Below are 18,986 nucleotides of genomic sequence, written 5' to 3' on the forward strand. Positions count from 1 at the left end.
CCTTCAACGCCATGGCAGCGAATAAACAGATCCTCATCCTCGACCCTGATAGGGGGGTGGCTGGCAGAGTCTGACAGGAGGTGGCTGGCTGGGTGCAGAGTTTGACGGGGAAGGGGATGGCTGGCTGGCTGGCTGGGTGCAGAGTCTGACAGAAGGGTGGCTGCTGGCTGGGCGCAGAGTCTGATGGGGGTGGCTGGCTGTGTACAGAGTCTTGGGGAGGGGCTGATGGGGGATTGCAGAGTCTGACAGGGGTGGCTGGCTGGGTGTAGAGCAGGGATGTCAAAGTCCCTCCTCGAGGGCCACAATCCAGTCGGGTTTTCAGGATTTCCCCAATGAATATGCATGAGATCTATTGGCATACAATGAAAGCAGTGCATACAAATAGATCTCATGCATATTCATTGGGGAAATCCTGAAAACCTGACTGGATTGTGACCCTCGAGGAGGGACTTTGACACCCCTAGTGTAGAGTCTGACAGGGTGGGGGTGGCTGGCTGACTGGGTGCAGAGTCTGATGGGGGTGGCTGTGTTCAGTGTCTGACAGGGGAGGGGGGTAGGGAGTTGGGAAGGCAGGAAAGACTGATGCTCAGGGGGTTGAGAAAGACATATTGCACGTACTGGGAGAGGATTGGGAAAGACAAATGCATGGGCGGGAGTTAGGAAAGGAGGAAAAGAGAGATGCTGCACAGGTGGAGTAGTGGGAGGGGAGAGAAAGAAATGCTGGTGGGGGAGGGGAAGGAACGGAAAATTGTTGGATATAGGTGTGTAGCATGAGAGGGAAAGAGAGATGATGTATATGGGGAAATGAAGAAAGAGGGAGAATTGTTGGACATGATAGTGGTGGAGAGGAGGGAGGGAGAAATGTTACACTGGGAGGGAGGAGAGATGACCCGAAGAAGGGATAGATGTTAGACCACTGGAATGGGAAGGAGAGAGAGAGATACCAGCCCACAGAATGGAAGGGAAGGAGGGGAGAGAGAGATGCTAGACCGCAGAAAGGAGAGGAGAGAGATGTTAGACCTCGGGAAGAGGGAGGGAAGGAGAGAGAGATGCCAGACCATGGGAGAGGAGAGAGATTACAGACTATGGGAAGGAGAGAAGAAAGATGCCAGACCATATGAGGGGGGAAGGAAGAAGATAGAGATGTCTGACCATGGGAGAGGAATGAGATGGAGGGGAAGACAGAGGGATGGAGGGAGACAGAGAGAGGAGATGGTACACATGGATAGATGGGAAGGGAAGGCATGGAAAAAGTAGATTTTGAGAAGAAAGCAGAATGTTAAAAGTTAATGCTAAAAATGGATGTTTACAACACTAATACAGTGTATCCCCTACTACTTCAGACATATGATATAGGAGTTAAACAGTAATTGACAATGCTTCCTTTATGCGCAGAGATGTGCAAGATTCTATTAGGGGGTTTGCTTGCCTCCTTTATCTGAGAATTGTTGTTCTTCAATCATTGCATGGAGTTAGCTGGGCAATAAACAGCTGTGCAAAGTAACATACTTCATAAATCAAAGCTCTGTGTAGTTCAAAAAATTAAAAAAATAACCCAACTTAACACAGCTATTTGAGTTGACCACTAAGTGAAAGATGATGATATCACTTCTCTTAGGGGTCCCAACGTGGCCCCGTTTTGTAATCTGCTTCGGGAGACCCTATTTGAGGGCTTCTAAAACACTACGCTGATGATGAGTCACCAGCGAGAAATCCTTGTGGTCAGAGTTGTCAGACAAAAAATTCCATGCAATCATTGAAGAACAATTCTCAGATAAGGAGGGCAAGCAAACCCCCTGAGCATAAAGGAAGCATTGTCAATTACTGTTTAATTCCTATATCATATGTCTGAAGTAGTAGAGGATAAGCTGCATTAGTGTTGTATTTTTGGTATACTTTTTGTATACTGTTTCTTATCTCCTTTGTTTCACACATTACCCTGTGCCATTTTGTTGTTAAAGACGGATGTATGGCAGAAAGTGAAGGAGAGAAAACCAGCAAATGGATAAGGTGGCCATGGATATACAGTTAAGAGCACAGACAGAATGAAGTGCAGCCAGAGACTGGGAAAAGAAGGTTTGAAAACCAAAATCACCAGACAACAAAGGTAGGGGAAATGATTTTATTTTCAATTTAGTGATTGAATTGTGTCAGTTTTGAGAAATGACATCTGCTGTCTATATTTCGCACTGTTCAGGAAGAAATGCATTTGTTTCTATTTCTCTGGGGATTGTATTGCATGCAGTCTTGAATCTTAGGGTTTCGTTTGTATATTGTATATTAGTACTTTTAGTTTTTGGTCCTGTATTTGCATGGGGTTATCTTGTTTTTTGGTAGGAATGAATGTTGTTAAGCATACGTACAGTGTGCTTTGTGTAGTTTAATTTTGTGGTTAACCATTATGTATTATATATAAGATTATTTTGTGTATGTGTGTATATATGAAAAATGAATGAAAAAAATTAGTGTGATTATGGGGGCAAGGTTTAGGGTGGAGCTTGGGTGGGGTCTGGGGCGGAGCTTGCGGACCCCCAAACAAAAAAGTGTTCTGCTGCCTATGCAGGTACCCATTGTTCTACGTATAACAACTAGCATTGATCCATAATCTCCCAAATTTCCCATAAGCCCTTGCTGGAAAGCAACTCTTATACAGCCTGGTCTACAGGGTCTCCATGGCACCCCTAAATATCCATCTCCCACCAAAATTGCTGCCACTACTGTGGTGGAAAAACAAAAAATTTTTTAAAAAACTTATTTGTTTAAGGATGCTTATGACCTTTAAAAATTCTAAAATTTTCTATTCTGTTTTAATTAATATTCACAAAGTGTGCCTTGGAATTGTTTACCCTACCTTTTGTTTTTCCCTTTTTTTCTTTACCCTTATTGTAACTTTACCTCCTTTCCTTTTTTTTCATGTTAGTTATTATTGGAATTTTATGTTACTATGTTAAAGTTTCTTTATTATATTATGTACATCGCCTAGAAATTCGAAATAGGCGATTCATCAAGAGCGAAATAAACTTGAAACTTGAAACTTGAAGAAAAAAAGACTGTGGGGGCCGCTTGACTCCTACTCCCAATTGCAGGCTCTGCCCTGGAAGAAGAAGTGATGTCAGAGGAGGAGCTCACGGCAACCATTTCCTATGAGTGATCTGCACAGGGCAGGAGCAGAAGAAGATCACTCCTGCCCCGAAAATCCGCTAGACCACCAGGTAAGACTTAAGGGATGCCGGGGGGAAGCGGGGGGTGGGTCAGAGCCAGCCCGGATATTATTTGTGGTTTTTTAATATTTGCGGGCCGGCTCTGCCCCTAACCCCCTTCGATACGGAGGGAGAAGTGTATACTTTCCTGACCTGAGGAAAGAGGTTGTGGCCACTGAAACCTAACTGGAAAATGTATTTAGTCCAATAAAATGATATCATATTATCTAAATTTTGTTCTATTTGTATTTGTTAACTTATAGTGTAATGATTGGAACGTGTCAGTTTTTGAAATTTACTTCTGCTATTTTTATATTTTGCAACTTGTATCATTTTTTTTTTTCTTTTTCTCTGGAGTCGCATTGTGACTTCTTAGGAATTCAGTTTAACATTTCTCTACATGTTAATATTTTAAATTTATGGCTAGTTATTTTATACTACGGGAAAATAAAAATAAAATAAATTAATAATGTGCATATAAGTGTTCAGTGCCCAATCTCTTGCATTAGAGCCACACTAAGATCAAAAGGGGACCATCATTACACTTATAAATCCCTCTGATTGTACTGATCTTATTAATTACCAACTTTGTTCATTGTTCATCAGCGTTCTCTATTCACTCTGTGTGGTTGTTAATATCAAGAGAAACACATATCTTATTGATTTCTAGTGCTGGTAATTGTTATCAACTATGGCTCCGCAGTGAAAAATGTAATTGCTCTTATGTCTCCTCTAAAATATTAAACAAACTTGCACTGCATAGTGTCTTTATTTCAATTAACTATTGTTAGTTAAATATTAATTGACATCCCCCCCCCCGACCCCCTTACTTTATTTACGATGGCTGGCTACTCCCTCCGGTCAGCAGGCCCACCTCTTCAAAATGGTGGGCCTTCTGTTATACTCATATCTTTGGATTTATTTTGATATGTCTGACTCACTCCTGCTCAGAACTACCCACAGTTCAGACTCCCTCCCATACAATTAAACATTAAAGTTGACATACCACTAAAGTTATAATCTGGGAAGTTGGTTTCCATGCTCTGATGTACTCAACACAATAGATTATGAGAATATGTGTTGAAGAGTTAATTATGTTATTTTGATTTTATCTGCAATTATATTGTGTTGGCATAGATACCACATATCACTCCTGAAGACGTCAGTATGATGAAACTCAGGTCTGGGTAGAGGGAAAGTCTGAAAATCCAAGTTGGTGAATGGAGCACAGGGTGTATTTTACCACAGAAGGAAAACTTCCTGCTCAGCCGCTATAGCAAATGAACAGCAATGCAAGTTGAGGCGGTGTGAGTGCCTGCTGATTTTCAGATAAGTGCCTTGCTTCAACTTTACACTCATACTGATATTTTGGAACATATGGGACAATTGAAGTGTCATGATGGTCCCCTTGATAACTGCTTAGCGGCTCGCTTGCAGGAACTGAACACTTCAAGCTAATTTTCACAAACTAATTTTCATGAGTAGATTCAACATACAAGGGGAGTGTGTAGCACAGTGGTTAAAGCAACAGCCTTAGCACCCTGAGGTTGTGGGTACAAACCCACGCTGCTCCTTGTGACCCTGGGCAAGTCACTTAATCCCCCCATTGCCCCAGGTACATTAAATAGATTGTGAGCCCGCCGGGACAGAATACCTGAATAAATTCATGTAAACTGTTCTGAGCTCTCTTGAATACATAAATAAATAAAAGTATTGATATAACATTATGAAATTTGCTACTTGAAAAATTAATCTGTATTATAATAGATCTGCAGGCTGAGAACAAGGGAAGCCACTGCTGCTCCCTGAAATCTTGGATAAGTCACTTAACCCTCTGCGGGAACAGGGAAATAGCTACAGTCCCTGAATGCAACTTGTCTTGAGCTATTAATTATAAAGGTGTGATCTAAATCCAAAATCTACTACTAGACATACTGTGAAGTAATCCAAAACACTATAAATGTCAATCAGGGCTTTTAGAGCAATTCTGCCATCCAAAATAGCAGTAACTTCCACGAGACACATAATAAGCACCTACTTAGAAAAAACCCAGCACCACAAATACTGCAATAATCAATAAACCTAAAAAAGCCAGATTAGTTCAGATCCGTCCTACAGAGTTAATGCTAACAGAAAGCCATGCAGTATAAAATAAAATAACTACTTTTCTGACTCTTTTCAGTTGCTTTTACGCACGAACCTTGTACTCTGTCGATTTGGATTTTTGCATCAACAAAGAAGTCATTATGCTTTATGAATTCCAATTTGCAGTGACCCCTGATGCAGGCGCTTATGTTCGCCGAAACACAGTACTGTGTCGGGTCCATGTTACTGTACATCCTGGATTAAAATAAACAAGGCTTTGACTCATCATGCTGGCTTTTGTGGATTGCTCATTATCCATTCCCAGTGCTTTCTCTGCTGTTCGGTGTTTGCGAGATCTTGTCCTGTTGGACTTGTCTTGTGGTAAAAAAATAACTAACTACTTTCAGGAGTTTAATTCCTATAAATTCCAGTGTGTGTTTTAACATAAAATATAGCAATCACTGGATCTAAATTCAATTGTCCAAACTATGAAAATAAAAATAAAATAAATTACTAATGTGTATATTAGTTTCAATGCCTAATCTCTTGCATTGAAGCCACAGTGAGGTCAAAAGGGGACCATCATTATACTTATAAATCCCTCTGATTGTACTGATCTTATTAATTACCAACTTTGTTCATTATTCATCAATGTTCTCTATTCTATGCATTATGTCATAGTTGTGTTTAGTGAGCTTGTGATCAGTGTGACCGAGCAAAAGGGGGTTTAGCTTTATATTATTCCTCCACATTGAGTATGACATAAGTATAATAATCCAAACGGCAAGCACAGTAATCTTTTGAAGTTAATGGTGTTGGAATACACTATTTTTAATTCTTCTAGTATTTATTAAAAATAATGGGAATCAATGGGGTAATAATTATAGGAGACTCTCAGCAGGGATAGCCAATATATATAATTATTTCATAATGTTATATCAATACTTTTATTTATTTATGTATTCAAGAGAGCTCAGAACAGTTTACATGAATTTATTCAGGTACTCTGTCCTGGCGGGCTCACAATCTATTTAATGTACCTGGGGCAATGGGGGGATTAAGTGACTTGCCCAGGGTCACAAGGAGCAGCGTGGGTTTGTACCCACAACCTCAGGGTGCTAAGGCTGTTGCTTTAACCACTGTGCTACACACTCCCCTTGTATGTTGAATCTACTCATGAAAATTAGTTTGTGAAAATTAGCTTGAAGTGTTCAGTTCCTGCAAGCGAGCCGCTAAGCAGTTATCAAGGGGACCATCATGACACTTCAATTGTCCCATATGTTCCAAAATATCAGTATGAGTGTAAAGTTGAAGCAAGGCACTTATCTGAAAATCAGCAGGCACTCACACCGCCTCAACTTGCATTGCTGTTCATTTGCTATAGCGGCTGAGCAGGAAGTTTTCCTTCTGTGGTAAAATACACCCTGTGCTCCATTCACCAACTTGGATTTTCAGACTTTCCCTCTACCCAGACCTGAGTTTCATCATACTGACGTCTTCAGGAGTGATATGTGGTATCTATGCCAACACAATATAATTGCAGATAAAATCAAAATAACATAATTAACTCTTCAACACATATTCTCATAATCTATGTATTATTATTGTGTTGAGTACATCAGAGCATGGAAACCAACTTCCCAGATTATAACTTTAGTGGTATGTCAACTTTAATGTTTAATTGTATGGGAGGGAGTCTGAACTGTGGGTAGTTCTGAGCAGGAGTGAGTCAGACATATCAAAATAAATCCAAAGATATGAGTATAACAGAAGGCCCACCATTTTGAAGAGGTGGGCCTGCTGACCGGAGGGAGTAGCCAGCCATCGTAAATAAAGTAAGGGGGTCGGGGGGGGGGATGTCAGAAGCATGGGGGTACACTAAAACAGGGGAAACAAATCCACAAAAATCAAACAAGCAAGAGCAAAAGTGGAAATGTCCAATCAGAATGGTGCACAAAAAGTGTCTTTCAACTCATCTGATAAATCCAAATGTCTTTATTCATCCAAAATATCTCTTTCATCCAAAGTAGCTCAATGACTTGACATGATCATGTTTCGGCCACCCGACCTGCATCAGGAGTCTTAGGAGTCTTTAGGTATCAATTGGATAAATATGCTCTAAAGCACAACGATCAAACCGTTGCTCCGAATCTTGTGACGCTACAAACCAACACAGCCTTGCAGTTGAAAGACACTTTTTGTGCACCATTCTGATTGGACATTTCCACTTTTGCTCTTGCTTGTTAGAAGCATGGGGGTGTCAGGGGGGAGTGATCATCTCTCCCACTGCTGGGAGAGGGGTTTTGGGGGGGCATTGCTTAGAGGAAGGAGGAAGTGGACATCTCTCTTGCTGCTGTGGGGGTACTTGACTTCGGCGGCGGGAGGGAGTGGGCATCTTTCCCACTGCCGTGGGGGTGTTTGACTTCAGCAGTGGGAGGGAGTGGGTATCTCTCCTGCTGCTGTGGTGATGGTGAAAATTAGCTGTGTCAGGTGATTGTGTGATATGACAGTGCCAATCTTCAATTTTTTTTTATTATTATTATTTTAATTTGGGGGGGGGGAGGTCTGAGCTGTCAAGCCTTACTTTCTTGTCAGTGCCTGAGCCAATCGGTGCTCAGGCACTGATCAGAAAGTAAGGCAACGACAGCTCAGACTTGTCAGCAAATTTTGGCCGCAAATGTGGCACAATAAGGTTAGAGAATCTCTCGGTGATGACAGAAATTTTCTCGGAGTGATCATTTTAATGACCTTGTTGTACTACATTTACATGGCAGTATCGGACACTGCTAGAAAACTCGTAAAAGGCCTTGGCAAGCTGTTTTGATAATTTGCCACTAACATACATGCACGCTAAACCGGCTGGAATCTGGTTCTACGGAGCACGTTAAAGGTAGATTTTAGTTTTGAGAATCTGACCCTGAAAGCCAAAAACCAAAGGTATTAAGTGCCCATTCAGTAGTTAATTTTCCTACATTAACAACGGTAGCTCCTAGGGAGATACTTGGTAGAAACTCTGCAAGTCCCCCATTCTCTCAAGTGGATTACTTAATAAATAAGAATGGGACTCAATTACAGTCAAAAATATCTGATCAAGCACCGCTGAATGTATCGGAAATTCTGGAAACGTCAGATAAGGATATAATAACACCTTCTACAATGATATTAACTGTAGCTCTCTCAATTGATAAAGTACAGCTATTGAGGCTTTTCTTTAAAAATAAACAGAAAGAGTTTCTTGGATGTAAAATTCAAATGTTTCCTGATCTCTCAAGAGAAACTCAAAAGCGTTGTCGAGAATTTCTTCTTTTGAGACCAGGGGTCATTTTATTGGGGGCTACATTCTACTTGAGACACCCTTGCAAGTGTATTATTTGCCAACGCTCGGTTAAATATGTTTTCTTTGAACCTCAAGAATTAACTGCTTTTTTGGCCTTGTCCCGACTGGATGGGGGAAAAAATCAAGTGCTCCATAGTTTTAATATGTCACTCCTACCTCAGCTCTATGTAAAAGCACATCCTAAATATATAGATTTACATTCTTGTTTCTTGTCTCGCTTATGTGAAATCTTGGATTCAAATATAGAGGACTTGAGCTGAGTTGGCCCAAAATTTATATTTCTTCTGTTCTTAGGAGTGTTAAGGTGTAATATGATTTATACTTTTAAGAAAAGTAATATTTTGACTAGCCAACTTTCTGTACAAGTGTATTTGGAATGTAATTTGAAAATTCATAAATAAATAAATAAAATTTTAAAAATGTACCACCTGATCCTAGCTCCTGGAGCTCATTCACCTAAGCTTCCTCCTCTTGGGATCATCTTGCTGGAAATCTCCTCTGCATCTAACTGCCTCATTTACAAAGCCGCGCTGAAGCCCTGAAGCCCTTTAAATCTCTATGGGCTTCGGGGCCGTTAGCGCAGGGCAGCCGCTAGCACGGCTTTGCAAAAGAGGCCCTAAGTCTCCATGTTTCACTCGCAGCCATTCTGCAATTAAAGAACTTTTCTTCCAGCAAAGGACCATTATCTCATAGAAACATAGAAACATAGAAAGATGACGGCAGAAAAGGGCCAAGGCCCATCAAGTCTGCCCACTATAGACCCTCCCCTTAAGATTAGCTAGTGTTTTGCCCTGACCCTCTTAGGGATCCCACATGGGCGTCCCATTTATTCTTAAAATCTGGCACGCTGCTGGCCTCGATCACCTGCACTGGAAGCCCGTTCCACCGATCAATCACTCGCTCCGTGAAGAAATACTTCCTGGTGTCGCCGTGCAGACACAAGACCTCCATTACCAGAGTGACTTACTTTCTTCCAGCATAATTAGTCAGTCTCTCTCTCTAACAATATTTTATCTTGTGGCACATTCTCCTTGTTTAAAGATCCCTTAATTGTAGCTAAAATTACTGCTTTGCCTGCATAATTTTGTAAACAAACTTGCTCTGTAAAAATAAGAATCTAGCTCTTCTCTAATGTTCTAAATATATTGTCCTGAAATATTACATAGAGCTAAGTTAACAGTACAAGTAGGCAGTGCCTTCCCCAAATTAGCATCTATTTATAATATATAGTTTCTTGTTATAGTAGTATTTTTTTATTGCAGGTCATTCATTAAAGTTCCCATTAGCATACAGGACAGCTTACCAACTTCTATTTAAGTGTTCCCACGTTAACCCTGAATTAGCCATTTAGCTTAATAATAATAATAATAGTTTATTTTTATATACCGCCATACCCATGCGAGTTCAAGGCGGTTTACATTGAGTTACATTAGGGTCTGCTTAGACAGGCAGATTTACAATTATTTGTCAGAATTACAGATTTGTTATTTGAATTACAGAATAACAGAGTTTCAATTATTTATCAGCTTTATTTGAACTAGACAGGGGATGCGGAAAGAGGGGAAAAAAAGAGGGGAAAAAAGGGGGGAAGGCTTCATAAGGGGGCCAGATTGGGGAGATATTGTCAGGGGGGGGAACAGTTTGGGTCTTGTTTGCGGAATAGGTAAGTTTTAAGTGATTTTCTGAAACCGAGGTAAGTGGGGGCCTCTAGTATCATTTGTGCTAGCCATGGGTTCAGCTTGGCAGCTTGGAAGGCGAAAGTTCTATCAAGGAATCTTTTGAAGTGACAAAGTTTGGGTGAGGGGAAGGCGAACAGCTGAATACGACGGGATTTCTTGTTGGTGCGGTAGAGGTTGAAGTGAGGGTTGATGTAAATTGGTAAGGTATTGCGCTGCCTTGCTAATGATTCCACACCCACTCTCCGTCTATGCCACACCACGTATGGACCCAAACAGGATCTTCCAATGTAGAGCTAGTTTTCCATCTCGGTAAATAATGCTGTCAACACTTCATTCTCCTCTGCTTGCAACCTTGGGGTCATCTTCGATTCCGACCTCTCATTTTCAACACACATACAACAAACTACTAAGGCCTGTCACCAAAGTTTGCCCCTTCCTCTCTGATTACTGCAATCTACTTCTAACTGTTCTTCTGCAGTGCCGCATCTCCCCCCCCTCTGCTCCACAACTCATCTTCTACCAGCCTCACTACCTCAGGTCACCCCTCTTCTTAAATCACGTCACTGGCTCCTATTGCTGTATTCATTCTGCTGCCTCTCATTGTCTCTCCTCTCTTCTCTCTCTTTATACACCTCCCAGAGAACTCCGTTCCTCAGATAAGCTGCTCTTAACTTTACCCTTCTCCTCCACAGCCAATTCCACACTTTGTTCCTTTCATCTAGCTGCCCCCTATGCCTGGAATAAATTATCTGAGTTTGTCCACCAAGCCCCTTCCTTCACCTTGTTCAAAAGCAGACTGAAAATCCACCTTTTTGATATCCATAACCTTACTCCCCTCTGCCCACCAACCCAGCCAGCAGACTAACGGTTCCCCTTAACTGTATCCATGACATCCTGTTTGTCTGTTTAGATTGTAAGCTCTTTCGAGCAGGGACTGTCTTTTTTTGTGACTCTGTAAAGCACTGGTAGTGCTAAAGAAATTATTAATAGTAGTATTAGCAGTTATGTGCAGTGAGAGCATCCTTTTCACATGTGATAGTTTCTAAAATATCAATGAGGTCTACACAACAAACATATATGTCCGCCATTTTTTTTTAATTTATACATCTATATCTCCCCAGTTGTCACAGTACCCAATAACATTTGCCAGTACCCTTTTAGGAGTAGATTTTAAAACACTGGGGGATTAAAGCACCAAATAAACAACTTTCTATTACCTAGGGGTCCCCTGGAGCAGATGAAAGTCCCAAGATTAATGCCAGCAGACATAAACAGGCATTCCCCTTCTGAAATTGCTACTAACCATAGATCGCCGCTGTTAAGAATACAGAGGAGAGCAACCCAAACTTTAAGATCTGTGAACTATAAAGAATCAAAATCTCTGTTCCAGCATCATTAAGGTTGATTAGCTGAGCACCGGAAAAAGCACATATGAAAAGTAACAGAAAGGAGAGGATTTAAATATCATGAACGTTGCTGATGCTAATTGCAGTTGTCTGCACAAAGAATCTGTGGGAAACTGGGATAGATTTACTGCTGACTTCAAAAAGCAATCTGACTGTAAGTGAAAGGCAGACTAATTGACCAGCTGTTTTGATGCTCTGTGCACTTTTCAGAGGATCCTTCCAGGATGGAGTACTTGAATGTCAAGATGCCTAGGGCCTGGAGATGGACAGATCTTTGCACCACAAGGTGGGTGGGACACAGTTTGGAGATTTTCAGATACACTCTGTTGCATGGACTACAATCCTTTATCTTTGCTGCTTTATTTATGGCTTTACACGTAAAGAACATTTTGTAAAGAAAACAAATGCTGCTGGCTCTGGCTGAAGCATTATTGTGCCTATGAAATGGCTGAAATAGCCATTTGATCAAAGACAAAGACCCTTTGTACTGTAATGGAATGGTGTTGAGGCTTTAACTGTAACCACTGTGCCACACACTCCCAATGGCTTTAGCAGGGTGGAATGCCCTATGTAAGAGCACATCAAGGCCAATTATTGCTGTAACTTAGTGAAAGGATCCCTTTCTGAAGTAACACTGTCTTTCTTCCCCCTTCCCCCACTAGGAAGCATTCTCCCAAATACATATCTAGCAAGAAATCCATTATAAGCGGCGATATGCAATAAACTTCACCAGTAAATACAGCCTGTCAGTAACAAGAGCTTTGACTTTTTAACAGTGACATTTTCTTTTCTCACTAACAACAGAATGTATCATCGGTTTTCTGCAATTCATAGCAAAGGCATTTATCTCCCGCACTCGATCGGCCTTGAAGACAAAAATAACAACTCCCGGATTCTATATAGATCAGCAAAATTTGAGCACCTAAATTTGGATGCAGAGCCTGGATCTGTGAGCCATTAACAAAGAATGATTGGTGCTAATTGGGACAGGCGTGGCCTTGGGAGGGGTATAAGTGGGTCAGAAATTAGGTGTGATGTTATACATAGAATAGGGTCATTGCCTGCATTTACACTGGGTTTCAGCAGGCATAAGTGCCGGGCTGAAAATTAGGCACAAGGGCCCAGATTTTATAAAAGACACCTACATCGTCACACCTAGCTGATCCAGGCACCTAACCCCCCCCCCTCCTTTTTTTATGAAGCCATGGTAGGTTTTTTTTAATCATCGGATGTGGTAGCATTAGCTCGGATGCTCATAGAATTCCTATGAGGGTCAGAGCTAATACGACCGCAGCCAGTGATATAAAACCCAAATGCGGCTTCAAGAAAAAGGAGGGGGGGGTTTAATTATTTTAAAAACCTAATCAGTACCGATAACAAGCTTAATTGGCTTAAATTAAAATTAATTGCTTTCTAGGTGCCTAACTCAGTAGGCGCCTACCACTTTCAGCTGGGCGCCCTAGTCCAAGGTGCCTATTAGAAAGTGGGTGTGGTTAAGGGTGGATCGAGGGCATCTTTTCCAAGTAGGCGCATAAGTTGGACTTGGGAACTGGTAGGCATCTAACTTAGGCCAAGAAAGCCCTGCTATAAATAGGGGGCACCTAGGGTTTTGACGCCTACCAGCCCCTATGTCCAATTTAGACACCGCTATGTCTAATTCTATAAAGGGCGCCTACCTCATGATTGACAAGCATGTCCTGTAAGCAGTTAGCCGGTGTGTCACGGGACACCTGGAATCTGCGACACACACTGCTCTAGTCCGTGATTCACCATAGCGCCTTCAAATCGCCACCTCAATAGAAACCTTCTGACATCTTAACATTTTCTTCAGAGTGGACCAACGCAAGTAATTTATTCTTTCTCTGCTATATTACCATCCTCAGTGACTTCTTCTCCTTCTACTCCTTAACATTTCTGACCCTATCTTTTACAAGTTCATCATATTAAAAAGTATTTGTTTTACTGTCCGTGAGCAGACTGCTGGGCACGATGGACCACTGGTCTGACCCAGCCGCCATAATTTATATGTTCTTATGTAAAAAAAAAAAACACCACCTCAGTAGAAACCTCCTGGTGTGGACACCTCAACATCTTCCTCTGAGCAGACCAAAGCAAATAATTTATTCACTTTCTCTGCTATATTACTATCCTCACTGTTCTCCTTCTAACTCGGGTCATCCAGTGGTCCAGTTTCCGATATGTTAGAAAATATTTGGGTTTTTTTTGCATCTGTGGCAAGCTTTCTTTCCATCTTTGATGGCCTGATTTATCAATGCTTTTTTACAGTCTATTCTCATTATTTGCATGTTCCTGATACATAATTTTGCATATCTGCGACCGGCTCAAACCCCCTCCTCACCCCCCCTAACCCCAGCTTTCTTTGCTTTCATTTTCATTTCACTTCTGGTGCTCACTTCCAGATATGGCTCCCAGGTGTCCAGAGAGTAAATTACAAGTACTCCATGTGCTGTCCCATGCTAGAACCTAACCCTATTTTCCCAATAGGATCTATGGTTCACTGTCCTCGGTTTTGAGGTGCAACTTGTACTGCTGGAATCTATCCCCTATTTTCTCATGGACTTAATGTTTCGTTATTCACGATTTTGTGGTTTGCAGACATTTTTGGAAACCTTATTACCATGAATAAAGAGAAAGTGCTCTGTTTCTTATATACCACCCGCAGTCCTGAAAGCTACCAAAGAATGTACATTCAGGTATTTTTCTGTCCCTGGAAGGCTCACAATCTAAGTCTGAACCTGAACCTAAAAAATTGCAATTCTATAAAACTTAGGCGCACCTAACCAACTATTTATATACCGCAAAAATGTGGTTAACAAATACAAGTGTTTGGAGGTGTGTTTCGTCTGGCCTTTTTCTGTCACTTTTCAGCCATGCTTACAGTCAATTGTTCTCCCCTTGACTTTTCTAAAGGTACGGGATAAATTTTCTAGGTTTCCGGGGAGGAATTTCCAAAAAAATCTCCAGGCTTTAGGCAAAGGTTTAACCCTTGTAGCAGTTCCTTTAATGCCTTTTTTTCTAATTTAGTTCTTCATTTGGTGAAATCTCTCATTGTAAAATTAATGCTACTGCTGTCGCTCTGCTTAATAGCCTCCGTCTGCTGCGGAGTCAGATGGGGAAAAAAAACTGGAGCAGCTGTGTGTGTGTGTGTGGTGATACAATGTTGGCACATGCTCCTTTTCACCCCTGCGGCTTAGCCCAGAGCAAAACTGAAGCAGTATGTCAGGTCTAAAAAATTCATATGTAAGCTCAAAGTGTAGAAAGCAAGCAGGAGTGTGCCATATATACTTATATACAAAACATGGGCGGGGTGGGGAGAGCAGTCCACCTGGGGCACCATCTTGGTGAGGGCACAGGCACCCGTCCTACTTTCTGTCCCCTTGCTCCTTTGCCCCCCCCCCCCGCCATGTGTCCTTGCCACTTCCCTTCCACCCCCTGTAACGTTCCTGGCATGAGCAGCAATCCCCCAGCCTGCTGTCGCAACAGCTCTTCCTCTGATGTCACTTCCTGGACTCGTGCCTAGGAAGTGATGTCACAGGAAGAGCCAATGCTGGCGCAACAGCAGGTTGGGGGTTGCTGCTCACACCAGGAATGTTACAGGGTATGGGGGAAGGGAAGCGATGTACGCACAGCAAAAGGGTGCGGGGAAGGGGTGTGTGGAGGTTGGGGGGGGCAGGGGAGGAACGCCACTGCTCCAGGCACATCTCACCCTCCCTACGCCAGTACAAGCACTTATGTATACTGTACATAGGAAAAGTAATGAATATTTGATGTCTGTGTCTTGTGTGCAGAGATACGGGGTTATTTGTGTGAAGTGTTTTTGTTGTTGTTTGGTGGTTGTGGGTGTATTTTAGGAAGAGTGTTAATTGTGAGGAATAAGGGTCTGATTCTATAACAGCCGCACAGAGCAGCCATTTAGAAAATCGGACCCTAACCAGCACCGTGGTACATGATGGTGCCCGGTACAGAATCACATTTCCAGTAAAAGTAGGTGCCGGAAATATAGGCCAGGTTTTCCTGGCCTTCATTTCCGGCACCTACCTACGACGTGAATTGTGCCTAAGGAGGTGCTTTAGGCTGCCTAAAGCCACTTCTTGTATTAGCCATGCCCATAGTTGGGTTTGGTGGCCTAAAGTGCCTATGGAGGCGCAATTACAGCGCCAATTTCTTTTAGGCACCAATAGACGCCTTAAAATTGAGTTAACATTTAAATGTTTTTAATGAGTTTGGGCACATACCAGTGTCTAAAAAACCCGAGGCCGGTTAGAGAATCCAGCTCTCATGTTTGGAGGAGATATGGGTGGCATTTGTGTGTGAAAGAACTTTCTTTTCTTCTTGTTCTGGACCAGGAGGGGCTTTTGGAACGGTTACGAGTGATCACTCGGCTTCCCATAGAAAAGCAAAAGGAATTTTTTTGCGTAGATTTTGTCCCCCTGAAATGATGACAATGTTTTTGACGTTTTAACTTGCCCAAGACATTTATTTCTCTTTTCTCTCTAGGTGCCAAATTTGGTGACTTTCCATACCTTCTGTGGAGATTTAGTTTGTGCAGAGAGAGAGAGAGAGAGAGAGATCATTCTTACACAAATGTTGGAAAGCACAAAAATGTACCTTAAAATAACGACAGTCGTTACGGAGCTGTTACCCTAAAGACAACATGTTGCCAGTTCACAGCAAGCTTCCAAGACATATTTTCCCACTTACCTCAGGAGACTTGTGAGCTTATTTTTCAGCTTAAAATTATGGCAAAATTGTACAGATCCAAGGACAAGAAGGAGGCAGTTGCATTATATTGAAAGACATCACTTTTCTGCAATTGCAACATTTCAAAGGAGCTGATTTCCATCAACTGTGCAATGGATAAAGAACTTTAAGCTGTTGTCTTAGGGTGAGAAAAAAACCCACACCTCTTTGCATATCTGGTGTCTAATGAGTTGATTCCACAGCTTGTGTCAAATAAAGTCAAGAATGAACAAATGCAAATCAATCAGACAAATGGTCTGAAATAGCCATAAGGAGTTTTATATCCAACATGGCATATGTAAATTGATGAGATTAGAATTGGTTTGCTATATCCTTGGAGAGAACGTCCAGGAGTCTGTGTTCCTTAAATTACAATCTTAAATAACCAAAACCTTAAAGCTCCACTAGGTGAATATTCCAATTTTCCTGCTACCTTTAAATGAAGATCCTTTTACCATCATAAGTTTTAAGGTCCGTAGAAAAATTACACAGAGCAAAAACTCCCTATGCGGAAGAAGAAATCTGTGTCCCAAAAACCCTGTATAAAATCCAAACCACAATCTCAAGGAGCATGCTCTCCCTAATTAATCCCGTTTTTTATCACGCCGCATTGCTGAGCTGCTCATAGAAATAGAATGGGGGAAGGGCTCGGCATTTCGTTCAGGGGGGAGGGGGATAAGTTCTTGAATGTATGTATATGAATTCTGAGAAAAAAATTACTGTACACAAGTATTTATTTAAAGGAAAATCATGACACTTATCTTCTCTGAAAATGGGCTTGAAACACTTCTCTCCAACTGGTGATAAAACAGTCTTTTCAAAGTTTATCCATAAAGTTCCACATGAGTGTGATGCATAGTCAAAATAATGTTTCAAATTCAAACTGACATAGAACCAGATTGGACGGTTTATCAAATGCTCATCCACATGAAATAACAATCCAACTCTGATAAATTCCTGCTAAAACTCAAACATTTCCTTCCTCGTTGCTTGTAATTCCGACAAAATGTTGTAAATCCGTGTTCAGATCGGATCCTAATTTAATTGATATGAACCGCCTAGAACTCTTTGGGTATGGCGGTATACAAGAACATAATAATAATAATTAATAATAAAAATCAGCTGAGCTGTTGCAGCCCTGATACAACCCCCAAAATCAGCAGGAGGGATACCCACTCCCTCCTGTCTGACACCCCCCAAAATGCATGCCCCCTCTGAGATCAGCAAGAGGGATGCCCACTTCCTCCTGCCGCCGAACCCCAGAACCCCTGACACCCCACCCTAAATCCCGACACTCCCTGGGTGGGATCAGAGGCAGGAGAAAGTGGATATCCCTCCTGTCAATCTCAAGGAGGGGGAGGAAGGTGCATGATGGGGGTTATCAGACTTGAAAAATACATCGGGCTTTCAGCTGTGAGCGCTTGAGATCCTTATAGTATTTCTCCTATATATCCAGTTTGGATATTTTGTCTTGTGTTTTAGCCAATTTCACAAGTATTTAGTGTGTTTCACAAAAATTTTTGAGGATTATTAAGTTTTCAATAAAACTGACACAAAGCTTTTGCTATCTGCACAGTTAGGGCATTTTCATGATAGGTTGCACAACCTTGCATAGCCAAGGCATTCTTATTGAAGAAGGTGGAGTTTTATTGGTTCACTGTTCCACCCCACTAACAGCACTTTAGGCTGTTTGAGTTTATTTTTCTCTCCCAATAAATTTGAACCTATTCATAGTTAACGACATAAAAGATCATCTTGCATGCTCCTGTAAAAAGACTGTTAAATTATGTATGATGTCTTAAAACAACTTCCACAGATGAGAACTGAAAAATGACTCAAAATTATTTGGAATTATGAACACAGTGGTACGAAAAGCGTTTGCGATGACCTAGTTGCAGCAGCTTTCACCAATTAATAAATGCATTCTGTAAGAATATTAGAACTCAAAGCAATGGAGCATTTAAAGACATAAGTACCCTGGAAGAAAATGAAAAGAACTGCAAATATTTTGATTATTGGAGTCATGAAGCCTAATTAAAGATTATTTTTCCTAAGAGAGATTTTTCTGTTTGTCTTCAGTCCCTCATGATTTGTTGCAGATGTGGTTTCAACCTAGAGAATAGTGTATTTATTATCTATTCAGTTGCCAGCTGTCTTATTTGTGAATTAATGTGTTGACCTTTTAAAAAATAAAGAACAAATTGAAAAATATACTCAATAAAAAATAAACTCAAAAAGACTGGTTCTAAGGATAAACTGCTCTGGAATGATCAAGAACCTCTCAAAAATAAATCACTGATGAGTCAGTGCAAATTAACTACATGTGGCTCCTACAGACAGCTTATCTAAACTGGTTCAGCATTTAGGGCCCCTTTTACAAAGCCATGGTAGCAAGTCCTGACATTACTTTGTAAACAGGGTCCTTACTGAGGTATTTTCATTTCTACAAAGAATGAATCAAAATGCATCCTCTTGAGCTTGGGGCTTTGCCAGGTGAAATTACCAGGGCTGTGGAGTC

At 41.3% G+C, this 18,986-nt stretch overlaps 1 long non-coding RNA gene across 1 annotated transcript; it reads left to right on the forward strand.

The window, feature by feature from the left end:
- Positions 1–1,865: 1,865 nt before the first annotated feature.
- LOC117351042 lies at positions 1,866–18,526 on the forward strand. The gene is made up of 4 exons (XR_004537311.1): positions 1,866–2,107; positions 2,984–3,212; positions 11,918–11,993; positions 16,226–18,526. It is a non-coding gene; the product is annotated as an uncharacterized LOC117351042 (long non-coding RNA).
- The last annotated feature ends 460 nt before the right edge of the window (positions 18,527–18,986 follow it).

This window comes from Geotrypetes seraphini, chromosome 17 (assembly GCF_902459505.1).
Source record: "Geotrypetes seraphini chromosome 17, aGeoSer1.1, whole genome shotgun sequence".
Lineage (NCBI taxonomy): Eukaryota > Metazoa > Chordata > Amphibia > Gymnophiona > Dermophiidae > Geotrypetes > Geotrypetes seraphini.